At 38.4% G+C, this 14,406-nt stretch overlaps 1 protein-coding gene across 1 annotated transcript in view; it reads right to left on the bottom strand.

Moving 5' to 3' along the window:
* GPM6B (glycoprotein M6B) overlaps positions 1–14,406 on the bottom strand; it is a 112,988-nt gene that overhangs the window by 94,207 nt on the left and 4,375 nt on the right. The gene's annotated exons all lie outside the window — the stretch shown is intronic.

Raw genomic sequence — 14,406 nt, 5'->3', positions numbered from 1 at the left:
ATACACGGTAGATATGCAACAGAAGAATCTATTTCTAATCCCTTAGACATCTAGAGAAAAGGGGCCATCACTAAAACAAAAGTTCACTTACTTTTGTCTTCTGATAGGACAGAGTTCTGGCAATACAAAGGTATCACAAAATTCTTTCTTCTAAAGAACCCAAACAGTCACTACAAAGCAACACTGCTGTTCAGTAACACTTTATTTAAAAACGGCACGATCTCTGCCACCTGGCTGCTACATGTAGGCGTATGTACTCCCACATCTAAAGAAGTTTCAGCATTTCAGAGGTGAAAATTTGTTTGCAATGTAACAAGAATTTCAAGTACTCTATGTATGAAAGTATTAATTTTTACTGGGAAATGCACATACAGGGGGAGCTCTCTATTTTAGAGGAATGGTCTAATAAGGTTGTAGTTAAAGTACTTATTAGCACTTTGCTATTGAAAAATTAGCAGGCATTTATGTTTTTCTTTGCATTTTATGCATTTATGAAAAATGCAATTCAGAAAAGCACAACTAACATTCTCCTGCATGAGTAACTTATGACACTGCAGACATGGCAATCAATCTATCATTTTAAAGCACTTTTATAATTCTACTAGAAGCACTCTTGTCAAGTAAGTATTAACACTTTTAATATATTTTGCAAACATGAAAACCATGCAACCAGTATACACTTGCAATTATACTGGAAGAATATAATTTATGTTACAATCTCTACCACAAGCAACAGACCAAACATTTGCTTACTGCACTGAATTTGATTGCTAGAAGGAAAACAATGGTAAATTGTAAAAAGAAAGTGTTGCATGGCACTGGAAAAAAAAATGTTCCAAGTCAAAGCTTCCATGCGTGTTACCTTGTAGCTAGCCTGTAGCTAGCGCTAGAAGCCAGTAATTATGTTTTCACATGTCATTTCTATACAAATGCTTATTTATTTGTATCCACACTACAGCATACTTCATTTCCACCACAACTACCTCGTAAGGTAGTACTTACCCTCGATCACATTTTCCAACACTTACAGCACAGAATTTGTTTTGCAGATCTTATAATAATGAAAAGTACTATCTGGGTTATCAAAAAATATTGTTTCCGTAACTGCTGTTTCTGTAACACGTTTCTGTAACTGCTTACCTGAAAGATGAAGCCAGAGAAGTATTTCAGTGATCTTTAATGTAAAGTGACAGTCAACCCAAAAATTATTCCAAATCATGCTTTATGAACCACTCTAAACCTTTTTCCCCCCAGTTCTTTGTCTAATACGAAAGATTATTTTTGATTTCTGATAAAGCAAGCATTTGCAATAGTAATAAAATACTGCTGCAATATGTCAAATCAGCTGAATTCTACCTGCCTAGGAAATATTCCTACCTAGGAAAATGTATATTTTCTTAAGTTTCTTTTTAACACAAGCATGCACCTACAGACCTTGATCTAGCAGAGTACTTGCACGTCCTACCCTCAAGTATACTAACTTTTCCTCTCTCAAGCTCACAGAAACGTTGGTGTGTCTTGGTTGAGCACATACATTAGCACTTTTCTGAACTGGGATAAAACTTCATATTGACAAGTATTTGCTGCTAGTAGACTGCACCCTAATGCACACAGTTCTGCTCCGAGAATCAGTGATTTAAATAAATGTGCAAATGGTTTTATGTGTTTTTTTTTCTTTTTTCTCTCAAATAGCCACTCTGCACCTGCTGTTCCTCTGCAGCTTATCATATAATGGGGATAGGAGGGCTCAGCACTGATCACTGTCATCATCAGAAGACTCATCCTAGATCTCTAGAATTCAGCTATTCATTTTTATTTAGAAATTTCAGGAAAAAAGTAATGGCTAACATAATATTCTGTATTAAGCAATCCACCAAAAAAAAAAAAAAAAAAAAAAAGAATGTTTTTAGCTTTTAACTTCTTCACTCAGTACGAGGGAAAAAACAAGTTAATCCTCCTGTTCTTTGCAACATTAATGCAACAGCACAGGGCTCTTGTTCCTTCTGTTTCTTTTAAGGGAAGATACTTAAGGAAATTGCTTCAGAATTAAAAAGAAAAAATTACTATCTTTTGCTCTGGAGTTGCTTTAGAGCAACCATCAATAAGTATCCAGTAACTCATGGCTAATTTTTAACTTTAAATACACCTTAGAGAAGTCTGTTTTGAGAAAGGATTTAATAAATTCCTGTTAATTAGAATTTCAGCTGAATGTAAAATACTCAAATTAAAGATGCCTACATTAGATTTCCACTAAGGCTCTTTTACTGATTTATTTATTTTTTTTTTTTTAAGTGAAAGTAGTCTGCATGGAGGTTGTTGTTAAAAAAGAAAGACCTACATCAAGACAAATTGAAACTTCTCAGGATAGCCCAATTAACACATGAGCTATGCCAGAGAATATATACACTGTTCAGACTTGAGACTCCAAAGCCTCCAGCATTTTTACCATCATGTTATTTACATTTACTAGAGACTGAACAGGTGGCAGCAGTGAGATCTGAAAAACTAATTCCTTAATGTGAAGTAGCCCAACACCTACAGAAGTTTTACAGGGGAAAAAGGAAATCTCTGCAATTATTTCACAGCATTGTGAGTTAACTGTACTTCCAATTTTAGAGATAGAGTTTTACCAGCATTTTTTACCTTTCTCTTAAAAAGTGTTGCAGGAAGTATGAATAGAAATTCTCTTTTTCCTTCTAAAGGAAGCTCTGATCCCAAGCTCAGATCTTTTCAGTTGCTAGCTGCCTGCCAGCAGACCACCACAGCCATGACACTGAAACCATAAGAGTAGCTGTGAGCAGCTTTCCTTCGCTCATTGTAGTAACTCCCTAATTGTCCTAGTAACAGGCAGATGTTGTGCATGACCCAACTGAATATCATTTTTTTTCCCCAGTTATGGCTTTGGGGGAAGAAGAGTGTTGTACACAGAATTCAGCGTTGATTAGAAAGCACTAACATTTGGCTGAACAAAACCCAAGTGAGCCCTCCAGGCCTGTCTGACCCACTAACCACTGCTCCCTAACTGTTCTGTTACAACAAAGTTTCTCTGAAAAACGCAGAGTCTGCAAAGCAAAAATTACAATGCTCATGTCAGTTTTGTAATGATTTCCTTAATGACATCACTGTGAAAATCCCCATCTCTCCACCTACAAATCTATTGGTTTTGAATTAAACACTTGTAACACAGACATAGCAACTAACTGAGCCTTTTTAGTGACTGCTGGATAGGGCAGCATGGAAATATTAGGTACATTGTTCAAATGTGGACAATAACTTTATAGCAAGACCTTACTTTACTGCAGGAAAAAAAAAGGTAAGGGAAGAAGCACAAAGTGTTTTGAGAACCAAAAATGTAGCAACCCTATGATGTTAAAAAAAAAAAAACAAAACAAAAAAAACCACACACTTTTCCTCCAGGACCTCTAAGTCTATCCAAGGATGCACCCACTACCAAAAAGTACTCCCTGCCTCTCAAGCTCTGTTTCAGATATGTTCCCCTGGGACACAGGCCCTTCACATGTGCTTATGGGCTCTGGATTTGTCTAGGGTTTGTGCTTTATTATGGACCCACAACTGTAAGCCCAATACATAAGGTAAGAGTGTAAAAACAGATGCAAGATGCATGGGACAGATTTAGCCCTCTTTTTCCTCAAGGCAAGTGCAAAGGTGCTAGCATTACCTAGAAAGAGGGACTTGCCAGCTGTACTTGAACTGCCTCTTTCAATTCCATCACTGAGGTTATCAAAGCTGGGTGCAGGCTTAAGACTTGCTTCCAAAGCACACAGGAAAAACTGCATCTTTTATTGGGGCAGGGGGGAAGTAGATTTCCATTCTTCACAAGGGAAGGGAGAAAAATTAAATTAAGTACCAGCCACTAAGTGCTCAGAAACCAAACAGTAAACAAAAGCCTCCCAAATAACAGCAAGTCTTGTGATCTTTTGAGCATTGAAGGACTACAAGAGACAATGGCTGGAAAGGAGCAGGAACAGAGAATGAAGATTTTGTGGTGCTTAAAAACTATGCGCCCACAGCCCTCCAGAAGGATGCTAGTCCGCCTCCTGCAAAGACAGCGTGGAGTTGACAGAGGAAACCCTCTCTAACGGGCACGAGATGTCTCACAGGTAGAAGAGGCCAATGATTATCTTGCAACAAGGCAGTTCTTAAAAAAGCAGAAGGGGGTGTCATGTTTAAGGACTATCAGCTGTGTAGTGGCCTGTGTTCTCTCTTGCTTTCCAAAGATAATTTAGAATTTCAGAGAAAAAAAAAAAAAAAAAAAAAAAAAACATAGTCTAAAAGCACAGCCTCTCTGCATAATTCGCAATTTCCTTCCAACAGGCCTCAAGATGAGGAAACTAAGGACTGGTTTCATTCCACAGTGGAGACAATTCTTTCATTAAAACAAAACAAAACAAAATAAAACATTGCACATTTCAAACATTTTTTCCAACAAAAAAAGGGTTTAATTTCTTATGAGAGAGAGAAAGTTCTTCCCAATATAAGCATCCTTATTGTCTGGATTTTTTTTTTTTTTTTAATGGTTCCTACTGTTTTTGTTCTCCTGCCAACATAAACTTCTTAAATGCTATAAAAATAAACAATAGTGAAAAAAGAAGAATATTCGTTCTGTCACCAGAGGTCACACATATGGAGGGCCCTACCACACCACTGTACAGCAAAACAAAACAAATTGGCTCAGGGAATCTAGGCATTGTACTGCAAATGAACTTAAAAAAAATTAAAAATAAATTAGTAGCTTCCAGTTGATCCCATCTGAAAAATGCCTTGAAAAACAAATAGTAACTTTAACATGACAGATTTTGAGACATATTTTGCTAACTGCAACCAACTTGCCAGTTGTGACAAGCCAATACAATTCAAAATGCTTCTTGTTCAAAAAATCTTTAATGTTTTTTGATGAAATTCCATACTTATAATTTACCATCATTACAAAAACAAGTTTGAGCATACATTCTAAATGGTGTCATCTATATGTAAAGAAAACATAGGCACATCTTATAGTTCATGTGAAAGAGATGAATAATGTAGGGACTTCTGAACATTCAATCAACAGAGCTTCCATGCTTTGAGATTAAAACTCTCTCTGTAAAATTTCCTTGCACTGAGCTATTGAACATAAATTGTCTTTTAGTGAAAAACTCATACTCTTGCTTTTTCCTGAAGCTCCTATGTAAGCATACAGAAAGCAATGTCATTAGAGCCCAGAGAACTTCAGCATTAACGTGGTAACTCTGAGCAGACTTATTTTGTTAGTTAAATATTTCAGGTGACCACAGCAAGAACAATATTCAGTGCACTTATGTATGCAACTGAACTACCTTTTCATCCCTCTTTTTTTCTGCTCCCACAGTCCTGGCTTTCTGCGAGCGGGCTAAGACTGGACATCGGCAGCCATCGACAAGCTTTGTGGTTGGCACCACAGCTCTGACATGTCCTTGTACATGTCAGCTCGGTCCGTATTTTCCCTATGAAGATGAGTGGCTTCAGCCAGCACCTAAACAGATATTAACCCAGTGGATGTTGCAGAGCTATTAGAGTGCACACGTGGAAGGGGAGGAAGAGGAAAGACTTAGCAAAACAAAATACTCATACAGTTAATAATTACATCCTAATTCAAATCAGGCTCCTCTGAAGCAGTTCAGGTTAAATTTAATTACGACGCGTTTTTTTCTCGGCTTAAAGGTTCACAACACCAACACAGAAACCACTTGGGAGGCAGGAAGCTGCTATACTTATTTTACAAGTATCATGATCTGAATTAATTAGTATGTAGTGCTACACATTTCCTTAAATTATCTCCAGCTTGCACATTCCTGGTCTCACGTTGGTAAAGATGGTGGCAAACCTTGCTGCCAGTGGAGCGCTGCCTGCTTCCCCATGCCTCTACAGGGAAAGAGCTGCCAGGACTAACCTTTTGAAAGGTCAGTACTTCCTAGTGTAAACTCCTACCATATGTGCTACAGGTAAGCCCACACACAGTTTCATGAAAAGAGACGGCAGGACACCGAGCTAACTCTCAGACATGGAACAAAGCTGGAATGAAAAAGTCTGCACGCTAATCTATGAGAGATCAAGATAAAAGCCAATTGAAGAGCACGTGAACACAGGCTAGTTTAGGGTTATCATATGAACCATGATAGGAAAGAAGCTATACAGCTTAGGCAGAAGAGTATTAGACCTTCGCACTGAGTAATTTTTGGCCTACTGGTTATAAGGGCATTCTGGCTACCTTCATACGCAAAGCTAACAACTCCACAGGGCTTTTTGTAAATGAAGTAAGTAGTATACGCAAACACAAGGAGGATGGTTTTATGCAGTGTTGTAGCTATGTCCGAAAAAAGTCTTCCATTGTATCTTGATGATAAATGGTGAAATCCAGATACCATAAAAACTAAGCTTTCCTTGCTTCACACTAAGCCCAGATAGGATCTGCAAACACTGCGCTCAAAAATCCAGTGTGGGAAGGATAACAGATGCCCATATCATGTCTTATACTTTGCTCTGCAGCCGCAAAGGCCCCTTGGTCATGCTGGTCTCTGACAAAGGATGCTAAGAGCAGGTGCACAGCTAAGCAGGCCTGCAGTCCTGCTCTCCTCTCAAGCTTCATGTTTGGTATCATTAAGTTCAGTGCTTAGGAGGAACCCAGCTGTCTTGGCAGGTCACAGTCAAGCAGAAAAGAAAAGGTGGTTTCTGAGATTATAAGGGTAAAAGCTCCTTAAAAGCCTTGATGACCTAGAGGAAGGATTTTCAATTAATTGCCAGTATCTCCTGGCAAGAAGCAGCAGCAAAATAATTTGAGTCTTCATGGATGTCTGGGATACAGACCATCACTTGGGCGCTCTTCCCAGCCATCCTCTTCAGGATAAAGGGAAGCATATGGTAGCTGTCAAGCCTGAAGGCTCTAAGTGTCACAGCTCCAACCATGCCTGCCACTAAAAAGTGAAGGCTGTAGCTGCAAGTCCATTTTGGACTCTGGAAGTCATCTGAGTGCTCAGGAGCTAAATCCTGAACGTCTCTTGGACTACACGTAACAGTTCGGAATGAATTCATTTTTGGAGTACTGTTATGCTGTCAGTAATTTAGCCTAACACAAGAAAATACTATTAAATGGTAGCATTAAATAGTATTAAAATATTACTAGTATTTTAATACAATTCATATTATACTACTAATGCTTTAATACAATTTAAATTACAACTGCAATACAGTAGTATTAAAATACTATTAAATTCTGGAGTTCTCTTTTCTCTAAACAGAACATATCAAAGGACTTAAGGTCAGTACACTCAGCCAGACGCAATTTCAGGGCTCCCTAAAACAGTGATTCCAGCATATCATTTCCATCCTGTGTTTAAATTTGGGTGAGGAGAAGGGTAGATGGAAGAGGTTGTTGTAGAAAAAATTTACCATCTATACCTTAGTCAAACAGCAGAAATGATGAGTACTGATAGAATTCAAATCAGAGTTAAACCTTGCTGAAATCAGAGTCAAATACAAATCCCATTCTAATGAATATATCCACCTGTGTGTATGAAATTACAGGATAAGATCTTACCTCAGTATCAGAATAATATATTAAATAATCTTATTCTCTGACCTTACTGCTGTGATTATAAGGTGTTTTCTTAGGGAGATGGCTTATAACCAACCAAGGGAAACTACAAAAGTGGAATTCTTATAACAGATATCTTAATATTTTTTTCAGTAACTACTAAGTGTTTTTATTCTACAGAGATTTAATAACCTGATGTAAATGCAGAACACAAATGTTGGAGCAATGAAGCATATGCAACGAAGAATATGACATATTTTCTGAGTAAGGCAATATAAAACACTTATTTTATTTACTAGGTACATGACCTAACATATGGGACATTTCACACACAGAGATGAAGACAGACTACTGACCATGTGGAAAGTGGGCACAGCTGTCACACTCACAAGCACACACGAAAGAGAAAAAGACACGTTTTCCTCCTACTGATCTTGCCATCCTCATCCCTAAAATACAAAGGGTTAAGGATCAAGTATTTTAAGAAGGATTATAGTAGATGAGAACTTAAGCAGGCATGATGGCATTTTTGAATCTATAAACCTGCGTTATACCATGGGAAACAGGAAGGAATGCTTCAGGGTCGGAACTTGCATTTTGGCTGACCATAATAACTACCGCTCCCCTTTTGCCTCTTCTTAGGAAGTCTGAATAAGACTTTGCTCAGGAGTTCTGCACAGCGACTCATTTAGCATGTTAGAGGAAGACTCAATAAACAGAAATTTCCAAATAACTTTTCTTTTCAAATAAAGAAAAGCAGGTTTATTTCCTTTCTCATCCCTTGGTTAAACTATGACAATCTTGTTGAAAAGAAAGGATACTCATAATTCTCTAAGCCATTTCAGTAGAATTCTTTCTAAGGGGGTAGATGAACTTCAGAAAGTAGCTTGCCATCCTGTGTCCAGCATACCAGTCAGTTTGGTTAGTACCTGTACCTACCAGAAAAATCAGTGCTATCTACTGTTATTTGCTATTATGCATATAATCAAGCATGAAACCAAACAGTTTTAGCAACTAGACACATTTCAGAAGGGGAAGAAGTAGACAGTGGTGGCTACAGTTATACTGGTATTTTCCTGATTTTTTTCTTAGTATATTCTTATAAGAACAGAAGAGATTCAATATACAGTAATTAATATGTTTATACACTAGTTTATAATATAGCTGGGGTTTTGCCATTAGCCTTGGCAACAATATTTAATATTCCCCAGGTACTGTGCTATTCAATTACTGTGCAAACAGAAATCCAAACCTTCCACTTCCCTTCAGTAAATCATTTAGTTTTACTTTTAAGAGAGTGTCTTTTGCACTTGTTTATAGTATTTCTCTGAAACAGCTATTTCTTTCTTTAAGAAAACAATTTAAGAAAACAATTGTTTTATTTCTTTAACATGGGTGCATCATTTACTGTGAAATTAAAAAAAAGCTAGCATCTATTGCAGAGATGAACCATCTGCAGAAAATATATCTGTAAATTCAAAGTACATCATCTGATTGTGTCACAGCAGTTCTCATCTACTATAAGCAAGAGACATAAGCATGTAGAATCAGCAAGTGCTCTTGGTCACCATTTCAATGAGAAACTATTCAATGGGAGATCAAAAACCAATACAAAATTGTCCAAAGGCAGGAAGAAACAAGACAGATAAAATCTTTCACTATGCAAGGAAATAGGAGAAGAAAACAAAAGCACAGAATTACTACACAAAGGGGTAATACTCACCTAGCAACTGACTTCAGAGTTGCACAAGAGACAGTAAAGGGGTGAATATCATCCAGAGAGAGAAAAGAAAATATTTTGAATTAAAGAAGTGGAAATAAATTAAACCAATAGTCTTCAGAAAACAAAATCTAATGAGTACATATTAAAAAGTAGGAATAATGAGATCAGAGAACTACCTATCTATTTATCCACGCATCTGGTCGACAAAAGATCACAGAAAATAGATTAGAGGGTGGAAAGAACAAAGTTTGACAATGAGGTCGTACACCTCCTCTCTGCAAGGATGATCAAAAGAGCCTAAACTATGTTGGGGCACACTGGGGAGCTGACTCTAACAGGCAGTTTTTCATTCAGCAGTTTTATGATGACAGCCATGGGAAACCTAAGAAAAAATCCAGAAATGCAGTTTTGCAAGAACTTCATGTTAATGAAATCCACAGACTGTTTAAAGAAACAAGTCAAGTCTTGACTAAAGCTGTTACCTCATATGGGTTTTCTTCTGGTTCCACACACTCCCAAAATACTTGCCTTCAGTCTGTCAAGGCTACTTTAAAATACTGCAGTTGAATCTTTTTACCGCTGTTATATTTTCACTGAAGAACAAGAAGAATTCAGTATGTGATAGACTATGATGATTCCTCAGTCATGGTTTTGCGAGCTTATTAGTGGCAGATAAGATAAAGCAGCGAAGCAGAATTTGAGGAATAGGTTAAAGATTAAATATCCATTATATGCATCTCTTAGCTCACATTTGAGGGAAATAGCAGGTATTTTGAAAAAAATTAAAAATCATTTAAGGGAGGAACTAAAAATAAAAGGCTATAAAAAGCAAGATGACTGAACTGGCAACTTTTCATTGCACATCATTGTTTCTTTAAGTTCATAGGTATTAATTGACATGCAGGATATTCATCAGATAATTACATAGCGTGAGAAATCACCACTTTAATTTCAGCATGGAGCAGGGGAAGTATCTATGAAGCGAAGATACTGCATTAGGAAAATGATTAACCTAGCATATGGCACAGTAAAGTCCTCTCTGCATTGCATTTGTGTATTTGCTTACATAAAATTCTGGTTTAATGAAGCATTTATCAGCTTTACTACCCAATAACTTTTTTGGTTAGGCAGCAGGCAATAGATTGTATAATAGACTGTTACATCTCCCTGACACTGTATGACAGGTATCTCTGACATTTCAAGAGTCCCAGCTTTTGTACCAGCACCAATCACAGAGTCTAAGCAGGTATTATACAAAGTGTCATCGTTTAGTACACATTGCAAGCTGTGGGCTCCTGACAAGCGTGCTGGAGAAGATCCCTGCGCTCGCACCAAAAGCTCTCAGCTTCAAGTACTTCTGCTAGTCATCTCTCTTTACTCTCGACTTCCTTGTAATACATGCTTAGGCAGCTCAAGAACACTCAGTTTCCCACAAGGAAAGTTCCATGCTGCAAACTTCGTTTAGCTCAGCTGGTTAGAGCGTGGTGTTCACGCCAAGGTCACAGGTTCAATCCCTGTACAGGCTATGCTAAGGGTTGGACTAGAGGATCTCCAGAGGTCCCTTCCAACCTTACTGTTCTATGAATACAGATTCTATGGAACTCACTTTCAGCTGTGTTCCTAACAAATATGATGTCTCATTTTACACTTTTGTTTGAGGAAAGTGCACGACATACGTCAACACCGTTCTGGTAACAAAAGCAGAAGTTTATACACAAACAGTAAAACTTCCAACCATCTTTTTCTTCAACAAAAGAAGAAAATTAAAATGAGTTTAATAGAAAAATAAGGAAGTAATCTATTTAATGGAAAAATTAGGAAAAGTAGTTAAGATCCACTCAGAAATTTGCACTAGTTCAGACTTGCGCTGAATTTGTAGGCATCACATAAGTTGAGGACTTCATTCCAGCAAATTCTGACAGAGGTTCCTATAATCTGAACAGCTTTAAAAAGACATCTTAAGTTGCTGAAAGCATTTCTCTTATGTCATAAGATACTTGTATTGCACAGGAAAGCAGGGAAGACATAAATTCAAAGAGTTTAAAGTATCAGTGAAAAAATCTCTCTTGAAGAGATACCATGATTCAGTGTCAAATCCCCAACCAGCCTCCTCACAAAAGGCACAGACATGAGATGGCACGCAACTGATTTATCCAGCCCTCAGCATGTCTCAGGATTAGCATTTAAAAGCCTCAAAGAATTTTCTAGTGCCCAAACTGACAAAAATGTAGATTAAAAGGTAAAGTGAAAAACAGATGTGGGAGAGTCCAAATCAGCTTCAACTTGCTGGCAGCATGAGAAATTCACTTTCCTCTTTGGGTAGCCATCAGCAGCAGGCTCCACAGCTCTGGCTCTGCAAAAACACTAATAAGCCCAAATAGATGTTTTAAATATTTAAGAAATGTAATTTAGCACATTACTAAATGTAATACATCTGTGACTGGACTCCATCATTTTCTCTGTGTTTCTCGGATCTCCACAGACTCCAGACCAGCTGTACTCTTAACACAAGGTGTTCTTTCTAATTGCCCATCCACAAACCAGCAAAGCAAGCTAGCTGCTCTCTTACTCAAGAGTCACTAGTAGTAGCATAAGAGCAATTTTTGTCCTGTGTACCATCACTGCAATTCTACTTGCTACAATTTTTGTATGGTTTAGATCTGGGCAGTTCATATATTTTCCTTGGCACTGAAAGAACACTACATAAAAGCAGAGTTTCAGGTTGCAATATGTAATAGTTTCCCTATGCTCCTAATACAACATTTACACCCCCCTCCATAAAATTATAAAGGCTATGTCTTAAGCTGGATACTCCAGATCAATTTACAACTTCAGGAAGTCCAGTTTTCTTCATGACCCAAGTTTCCACTATCTTTGGATCACAACATTTTCAAAGTTCTTTGCCCAGATGAGAAGCCTCAAACACTACACACGTTCCTGAGATCTGTTTCTACAGGTATTACTTTAGGCTAAAATTTTCTTGTGTCACATGCATTTAAGTGTCAAAATATACAACACACATAAAAATGATGAATAGCAAAGCACTGCATTTTATATCATTCAGTAACTCTTTTAGAAACATCTTTCTATTAATGAAACATAAGTTCCATTCACACTTGGAAATTGCTGCTTGCCAAGCAGCTCAAAAACACTGAAGAACAAAAGATCCCGAATTTTTAGTTTTATGCGTTGCTTGTAAACTCTTCCCAAAACTGCAACTTCATAAACATGCTCCTGAGCCTAAGACCTTAGAGACAAATAATTGTAGAGAGGGAGACTGCTAAAGCGCCAAAGGAGAGCAGAAAGAAGAAAGGAACAAAACAATGAGGACCAAATAGTACATACGATGCTATCTATGTGTTATACTGAATGGTCAAACTCTTCTCATACCCTACTGTTCTCTGCTACGTCTACATGAGATGGGTAACAGGGAATTCTGAAGAGTATAGCTACCTTGATGTCCCAGCTACCTACATTTCATGCCTAACTACAGGAGAAATGCTGGAAGAGTTTAATGAGATTTGAATTCCATTCCTGGTACCGTCACTTACTTAGCATATAACCTGGAAGAAACCACCTTACTACTCCATGTCTCTGTTTTGTCTTTTGCCCATTTTGAGTATGTGCATGGAAATTTTCCCAACTCAAGTTCCTGCACTTGTACAGAGCCAAACACATTCCGCTGAGATCCAATAATTTAATACGAACAGCAACAACTTTGAAGTCCTTTACTGTCGCGTGAAGATTAAACTCTCTCTACATTTGCTTACCACAATTCAAACCTCAACTCATTTGTTTCAGCTCTCCTCACTCCCCCCCCTATATCAAAATGGATTTTAAGAAGTAAATCACCAGAAGAGAAGGGATTTTGATTTCTCCAACAGGCTCAAACCAACGAGGCCATGAGCACTTTGGCGTGAATTCTGCAGAACGCCCAACCACGCACTTTGCCAGGCAGGTGCCCTGGCAAAATGCTGTGTGCTCCAGCAGGAGTGAGCCTTAGCCCCGTGCTTTGGAGGCAAACAGCATGCATGTTAGAAGCACCTTTTACATTGGACTTCTCTATTCTCCCGACTCCTTCTGAAGGAGAAGCACTTCTGAGCTGCCCTACTCTGCATGCTACAGTCAATTCACATTTGTCTCCCTCTAATCTTCCTCAGTGGAATGTGGAGAGGAAAAATAATGCGGAGCATAGGAGTGGAAAGATGGCATAGCTACACTTCCCCCATTTTTCCATCCCAGCCTCTTCATCTCCAGGCACTGTAAGCAAACACGTACGCTCTTCGCAGCATTAACACCGTGGCACCACAAAAGGGTTCAGAGATTTTGCAGATCGTCCTGAGCGACTCACCAACAGAAGCCTCCTCCAGGCAGGTACAGAGGCTTCACCTCCCAGCTCGGGGACGCCGAGGTGGGCGAGGGGCTGTCGTGCGCAGAGCCGCCGGCGAGTTGGCCTGGGCGGGTGCAAGGGCAGAAACTACTGATGCAGCTGCGGGGACCAGGTGCATGCGTGTCTGGGAGGAGCAAGCAGCAACTGCAGTTAGTATGGCGAAGTGGAGGACAAAAAAAAAAAAAAAAAAAAAAAAAGAAAGAAAGAAGAAGAAGAAGAGTAGAGTAACCATGGGAAGAGCAGATACAGTGGGGAGCGTAGTAATTAAACAAACCACAGTAGCTCTCTCTGCAATCTTTTCTGCAATCTTTTAAAGACTTCTCTGTAAGTTACTGCTAGTGAAACCACACTGGATACAATCCTCCGACACTTCTAGAAAGACAGCATTTGCATCCAAAGACCATCAGTGAAAGTACAATAAACACAGCAGTCCACATTCGGCTGGGCCAATAGCGTATCTCAGGAAAAACAAAATCCTCACTGTGAAAACATGCAAACACAGATGCACAAGAAATGCAAGACATACCAAGAAATGGGCTTCCCTACTTTTATTTGCAATTTATATAACTTTATCCTGAAAGACAATTCAGACTATTTTTGAAAAGTTCTGACTTTAAATAGCAATACTATTGAAAAGCAAAGGATATGGAAGAAACACTGCCTAAAAATGAAATTTGCAGTATGATGACTGCTGGAATAACAACACACAGAAGCAAATTTGAT

This window comes from Rhea pennata, chromosome 1 (genome assembly GCF_028389875.1).
Source record: "Rhea pennata isolate bPtePen1 chromosome 1, bPtePen1.pri, whole genome shotgun sequence".
Taxonomy (NCBI): Eukaryota; Metazoa; Chordata; class Aves; order Rheiformes; family Rheidae; genus Rhea; species Rhea pennata.
Note: the sequence above shows the minus strand (reverse complement) of the source record. Positions and strands in the feature narration are given on the sequence as shown.